The sequence below is a fragment of the Heptranchias perlo genome, chromosome 2, assembly GCF_035084215.1.
Source record: "Heptranchias perlo isolate sHepPer1 chromosome 2, sHepPer1.hap1, whole genome shotgun sequence".
Classification (NCBI taxonomy): domain Eukaryota; kingdom Metazoa; phylum Chordata; class Chondrichthyes; order Hexanchiformes; family Hexanchidae; genus Heptranchias; species Heptranchias perlo.
The window spans coordinates 1,206,011-1,212,706 of NC_090326.1; positions in this window are offsets into that span (position 1 = coordinate 1,206,011).

A 6,696-nucleotide genomic window follows, 5' to 3' on the forward strand; every position below is an offset into this window, starting at 1 on the left:
TTAGAGAATAGCAATCAGGCAATGAGGATTGAGAAAATCGGGAATAAAAAGTTAGTAACTGGAAAATAAAAATCAGGCCATGTGGAATCAGAACGTCGAGAATAAAAACTTTGGATGGTTAGAAAATGAAAAGTCAGTTAATGGGGAATCAGACAGTGGGGAATAAGCAAAGCTGAGTAATTAGAGAATGAAAAATCAGGTAATGAGGAATCAGACAAGAGGAATAAGAAAAGCTGTATAATTACAGAATGAAAATTCAGGTAATGAGGAAAGAGAGTGGGGAATAAGAAACACTGGATAATTAGAGTTTGAAAAATCAGGTAAAAAGGAATCACACAAGGAAATTAAGAAAAGCTGGATAAGTAGAAAATTAAAAGTCAGGTAATGAGGAATCGGACAGCGGAGAAAATGGAAGCTAGGTAATTAGAGAATAAAAACCTGGTAATGAGGAATCAGACAGTGGGATGTTATGAAAAGCTAGGTATTTAGAGACGGAAAAATCGGGGAATGAGGAATCAGAAAGTGGGAAATAAAAACCCTGGAAGATTAGAAAATGAAAAGTCAGTTAATGAGGAATCAGTCAGAAGGCGGAATAAGAAAAGGTGGGTAACTGGAGAATAAAAATCAGGTAATGAGGAATCAGACAGTGGGGAATAAGGAAAGCTGGGTACTTAGAGAACCAAAAATCAGATATTCAGGAATCAGACAGTCGAGATTAAGAAAAACTGGGGGATTAGAGAATAAAAATCAGGCAATAAGGAATCAGACAGTGGGATTTAAAAAAACCTGGATGATTAGAGAATGATAAGCAAGTAATTAGGAATCAGGTAGTGGGGGAAAAGGAAATCAGCAGAATTAGTAAATGGAAAATCAGGTCATGAGGAAACAGAGACTGGGGAATAAGTTAAGTTGGGTAATTAGAGACTGAAAAATTAGGTAATGAGGAATCAGGCAGATGGCGGGATAAGAAAATCAGGACAATTAGACAAAAATCACCTAATGAAGTATCAGAGTGGGGAAAAAGAAAAGCTGGGTAATTGGAGAATCAAATTCTGGTAATGAGGAATTCGAGCGGAGATTACGAAAAACTGGATAATTAGAGAATAAAATGCAGGTAATGACGAATCTGACTGTAGGTAATACGAATAGCTTAGAAATTGAAAAAATAAGGTCATGAGGAATGAGAGAGTGGGTATTAAGAAAAGCTGAGTAATTAGGAATAAAAATCAGGTCGTGTTGTATCAGAACGTGAGGAATAAAAATAAAATAAAATGAAAATGAAAAATCAGTTAATAAGGAATCAGGCAGTGGGAAATAAGAAAAGCTGCGGAATTAGAGAATAAAATTGAGGGAATGAGGAATCAGCCGGTGGGGAAAAAGAAAAACTGGGCAATTAGAGAATAAAATTCAGGTAATGAGGAATCAGATTATGGGGAATAAGAATAGCTGCGTAATTAGAGAAAGCAAAATCAGGTAATGTGGAATCAGACATTGGGAAATAAGAAAAGCGGATAATTAGAGAATTAAAAATCAGGTAATGCGGAATCAGACAGTGGGGAATAAGAAAAGCTGAGTGATTAGAGAATGGAAATTCTGAATGAGGAATCAGAGGGCGGGGAGCAAGAAAAGCTGAGTAATTAGACAATAATGATCAGGTAGTGAGGAATCAAACCTTGGGGAGTAAGAAAAGATGGGTAATTAGATAATAAAAAACATCAGTTAATGAGGAATCAGATAGTGAGGAGTAAGAAAAGCTGGGGAATTAGAGAATGAAAAATCAGGTCATAAAGTATCAGAGTGGGGAATAAGAAAAGCTGCATAATTAGAGAATGAAAAAATCAGGTAATGAGGAATCAGACAGTGGGGACTGAGAAAAGATGGGAAATTAGAGACTGAAAAATCAGGGAATGAGGAATCTGAATGATCGGTTCAAGAAATGCTGGGTAATTGGAAAATAAAAATCAGGTCTTGTGGAATCAGAAAGTGGGAACCTGAGCGGGGGTTGGGAACCTGAGCGGGGATTCAGAAGGGAATAAAATTGAGAGCAGCAAGAGCGGGGAAGACCCAGGGGAAATCAACAATACAAATATTACAAACAGTTGTTCAAGAACAGGTGAAAGGGAAAAGCGTAGAGCAGCGGAAAGAAAGTGTTCTTTAGGCACGACAGATAAAATAAAAAACTAGAAGGTGTAAGGCGATTAACCCAGCATCAAAGCTGTGGCAGGGGGTTGGGAACCTGAGCAGGGAGACAGAAGAAAGCGTGTCAGGAAGGGACAGAAGGTATGGAGTAAAAGGTAAAGTGTTAAAAAAGGAAAAAGCAGGAACTAAGTGTCACAAAACATATTTAAAAGTTCTTCATCTGAATGCACGTAGCATTCGTAACAAAATGGACGAGTTAACGACACAAATAACTACGTATGGGCATGATCTGGTGGCCATTACAGAAACATGGCTGCAGGGTGACAACGACTGGGAATTAAATATGCCAGGGTATTTAACAATCAGGAAGGACAGGCAGGAAGGAAGGGGAGGTGGGGTGGCTATGTTAATAAAGGAAGGAATCACTGTAATACTGAGAAATGATATTGGGACAAAGGATCAGGATAATGAAACCTTTTGGATAGAAATAAGGAATAATAAGGGGGAAAAACACTAGTGGGCGTAGTATATAGGCCTCCTAATAGTTGCAACTCTGCTGGAAGAAGTATTAATCAGGAAATAGTCGGGGCATGTAATAAGGGAACAGCTAGAATTATGGGGGATTTTAACTATCATATTAACTGGACAAATCAAATTGGGCAGGGCAGCCTTGAGGAAGAGTTTATTGAGTGTATTAGGGATGGATTTCTTGAGCAGTATATAACTGATCCTACAAGGGGGCAGGCAACCTTGGACCTGGTCCTGTGTAATGAGCCAGGATTAATTAATAATGTCCTAGTTAAAGATCCCCTTGGAATGAGTGACCATAACATGGTTAAATTCCATATCCAATTCGAGGGTGAGAAGGTTGGTTCTCAAACAAGCGTACTGATCTTGAATAAAGGAGACTATGATGGTATGAGAGCGGAATTGATTAAAGTGGACTGGGAAAATAGATTAAAGTTTAAGACGGTACATGAGCAGTGGTGTTCATTTAAGGAGTTATTTTACAACTTTCAAAAAATATATATTCCACTGAGGATAAAAGTATGTAAAAGAAATGACAGCCATCCGTGGCTAAGTAAAGAAATTAAGGATAGTATCCGACTAAAAACAAGGACATTTCAGGTAGCCAAACTTAGTGGGAGGATAGAAGATTGGGAAGTCTTCAAAAGACAGCAAAAAGTAACGAAAGGATTGATTAAGAAAGGGAAGTTAGATTATGAAAATAAATTAGTAAAAAATATAAAAACAGGTAGCAGGAGTTTCTATAGTTATATAAAAAGAAAAATGGTGACTAAGGCAAACGTAGGTTCCTTAGAGGATGAGACCGGGAAATTAATGGTGGGAAAAATGGAGATGGCAAAAATGCTGAACAAATATTTTTTTCAGTCTTTACGGTAGAGGACACTAAGAATATCCCAACACTGGACAAACAGGGGGCTCTAGTGGGGAGGAGCTAAATACGATTAAAATCACTAAGGAATTGGTACTCAGTAAATTAATGGGACTCAAGGCAGAAAAATCACCTGGACCTGATGGCTTACATCCCAGGGTCTTGAGGGAAGTGGCAGTCGGGATTGTGGATGCTTTGGTAATAATTTTACAAAATTCTCTGGACTCGGCAAAGGTCCTGGCAGACTGGAAAACTGCTAATGTAACACCCTGATTTAAAAAGGGTAGTAGGCAGAAGGCTGGAAATTATAGACCAGTTAGCCTAACATCTGTGGTGGGTAAAATTTTGGAGTCTATTATTAAGGAGACAGCAGCGGAACATTTGGATAAACATAATTTAATAGGACAAAGTCAGCATGGCTTTATGAAGGGGAAGTCATGTCTGACAAATTTGCTTGAGTTCTTTGAGGACATAACGTACAGGGTGGATAAAGGGGAACCAGTGGACATAGTGTATTTAGACTTCCAGAAGGCATTCGACAAGGTGCCACATAAAATATTATTGCTCAAGATAAAGAATCACTGGATTGGGGGTAATATCCTGGCATGGGTGGAGGATTGGTTATCTAACAGGGAGCAGAGAGTTGGGATAAATGGTTCATTCTCGGACTGGCAACCAGTGGCCAGTGGTGTTCCGCAGGGGTCGGTGCTGGGTCCCCAACTCTTTACAATCTATATTAACGATTTGGAGGAGGGGACCGAGTGTAACATATCAAAGTTTGCAGATGATACAAAGGTGGGAGGGAAAGTAGAGAGTGAGGAGGACATAACAAACCTACAAGGGGATATAGACAGGCTGGGTGAGTGGGTGGAAATTTGGCAGATGCAATACAATATTGGAAAATGTGAGGTTATGCACTTTGGCAGGAAAAATCAGAGAGCAAGTTATTACCTTCATGGCGAGAAACTGGAAAGTACTGCAGCACAAAGGGATCTGGGGGTCCTTGTGCAAGAAAATCAAAAAGTTAGTATGCAGGTGCAGCAGGTGATCAAGAAGGCCAACGGAATGCTGGCTTTTATTGCTAGGGGGTTAGAATATAAAAACAGGGAGGTATTGCTGCAGTTATATAAGGTATTGGTGATACCACACCTGGAATACTGCATACAGTTTTGGTGTCCATACTTAAGAAAAGACATACTTGCTCTCGAGGCAGTACAAAGAAGGTTCACTCGGTTACTCTCGGGGATGAGGGGGTGGACATATGAGGAGAGGTTGAGTAGATTGGGACTCTACTCATTGGAGTTCAGAAGAATGAGAGGCGATCTTATTGAAACTTATAAGATTGTGAAGGGGCTTGATCGGGTGGATGTGGTAAGGATGTTCCAAAGGATGGGTGAAACTAGAACGAGGGGGCATAATCTTAGAATAAGGGGCTGCTCTTTCAAAACTGAGATAAGGAGAAACCTCTTCACTCAGAGGGTAGTAGGTCTGTGGAATTTGCTGCCCCGGGAAGCTGTGGAAGCTACATCATTAAATAAATTTAAAACAGAAATAGACAGTTTCCTAGCAGTCAAGGGAATTAGGGGTTACGGGGAGCAGGCAGGAAATTGGACATGAATTTAGATTTGAGGTTCGGATCAGATCAGCCATGATCTTATTGAATGGCGGAGCAGGCTCGAGGGGCCGATTGGCCTACTCCTGCTCCTATTTCTTATGTTCTTATGTTCTTAAAACTCTGGATAGTTAGAAAATGAAAATCAGTTTACGAAGAATCAGGCAGTGGAGAAAAAGAAAAGCTCGGCAATTGAATGAAAAATCAGTTAATGAGGAATCAGACAGTGGGGAATACGAATTGCTGGGTAATCAGAATAAAATTGTTTCGTGAGGAATCAGACAGTGAGGAATAAGAAAAGTTGGGGATTAGAGAATATAAATCAGTTAATGAGGAATCAGACAGTGGGGAATACGAATTGCTGGGTAATTAGAGAATGAAAAATCAGGTAATCAGGAATCAGTTAGTTGGGAAGAAGAAGAGCTGGGGAATTAGAGACTAAATATCAGTTAATGAGGAATCAGAGGGTGGGGAGCGAGAAAAGCTTGGGAATTAGACAATAAAAATCAGGTAATGAGCAATCAGACCTTGGGGATTAAGAAAAGGGGGTAATTAGGGAAAAAAATCAGGTACTGAGAAATCAGACAGTGAGATATAATAAAAGCTGGTGTATTAGAGAATAATAAGTAGGTAATGAGGAATCAGATAATGGGGATGAAGAAAATTTGGGGAATTAGAGAATGAAAATCAGGTAACGAGGAATCAGACGGTGGGAAATAAGAAAACCTGGGGAATTAGCGAATAAAAATCACGTATTGACGAATCAGGCAGTACGGAAGAAGAGAACCTGAGCAATTAGAGAATAAATATCAGTTAATGAGGAAGCAGAGAGTGGGGAGCAAGAAAAGCTGAAGAATTAGAGAATAAAAATTTGGTAATGAGGAACGAGAACGTGGGGATCAGGAAAAACTGGATAATTAGAGAATGCAAACAAGGTAATGAGGTATCAGGCAGTGGGGATTAAGAACAGCGGGGGAATTAGAAAATGAAAGTTAGGTAATGAGGAATCACAGTGGGCCCTAGGAAAAACTGGGTAATCAGAGAATGAAAAATCAGATATTGTGGCATCAGAGGGTGGGGATTAAGAAAAGTTGCATAATTAGAGAATAAAAAATTAGGAATTGAGGTATCAGAGTGGGGAATAAGAAAAGCTGGTTAATTAGAGAATGAAAATCAGATACTGAGGCATCAGAGGTTGGGTATTAACGAAAGGTGGGTAATTCGAGAATAAAAAATCAGGTAATGAGCAATCAGATAAAAGGGAATAAGAAATGCTGGGGCATTAGAGAATAAAATCAGTTAATGAGGAGTTAGGCAGTGGGAATAAAAAAAACTGGATAATTAGTGAATGAAAATCAGGTTAGGCGGAATGAGACAGTGGGGAAAAAGAACAGCTGGGTAATTAGAAAATTAAAAATCAGTTATTGAGGTACGAGAGCGAAAGAATAAGAAAAACTGGGTAATTATAGAATAAAAATCAGGTAACGAAGACTCAGACTGTGGGGAATAAGAGAAGCTGATTAATTAGAGAATTGAAAATCAGGAAATG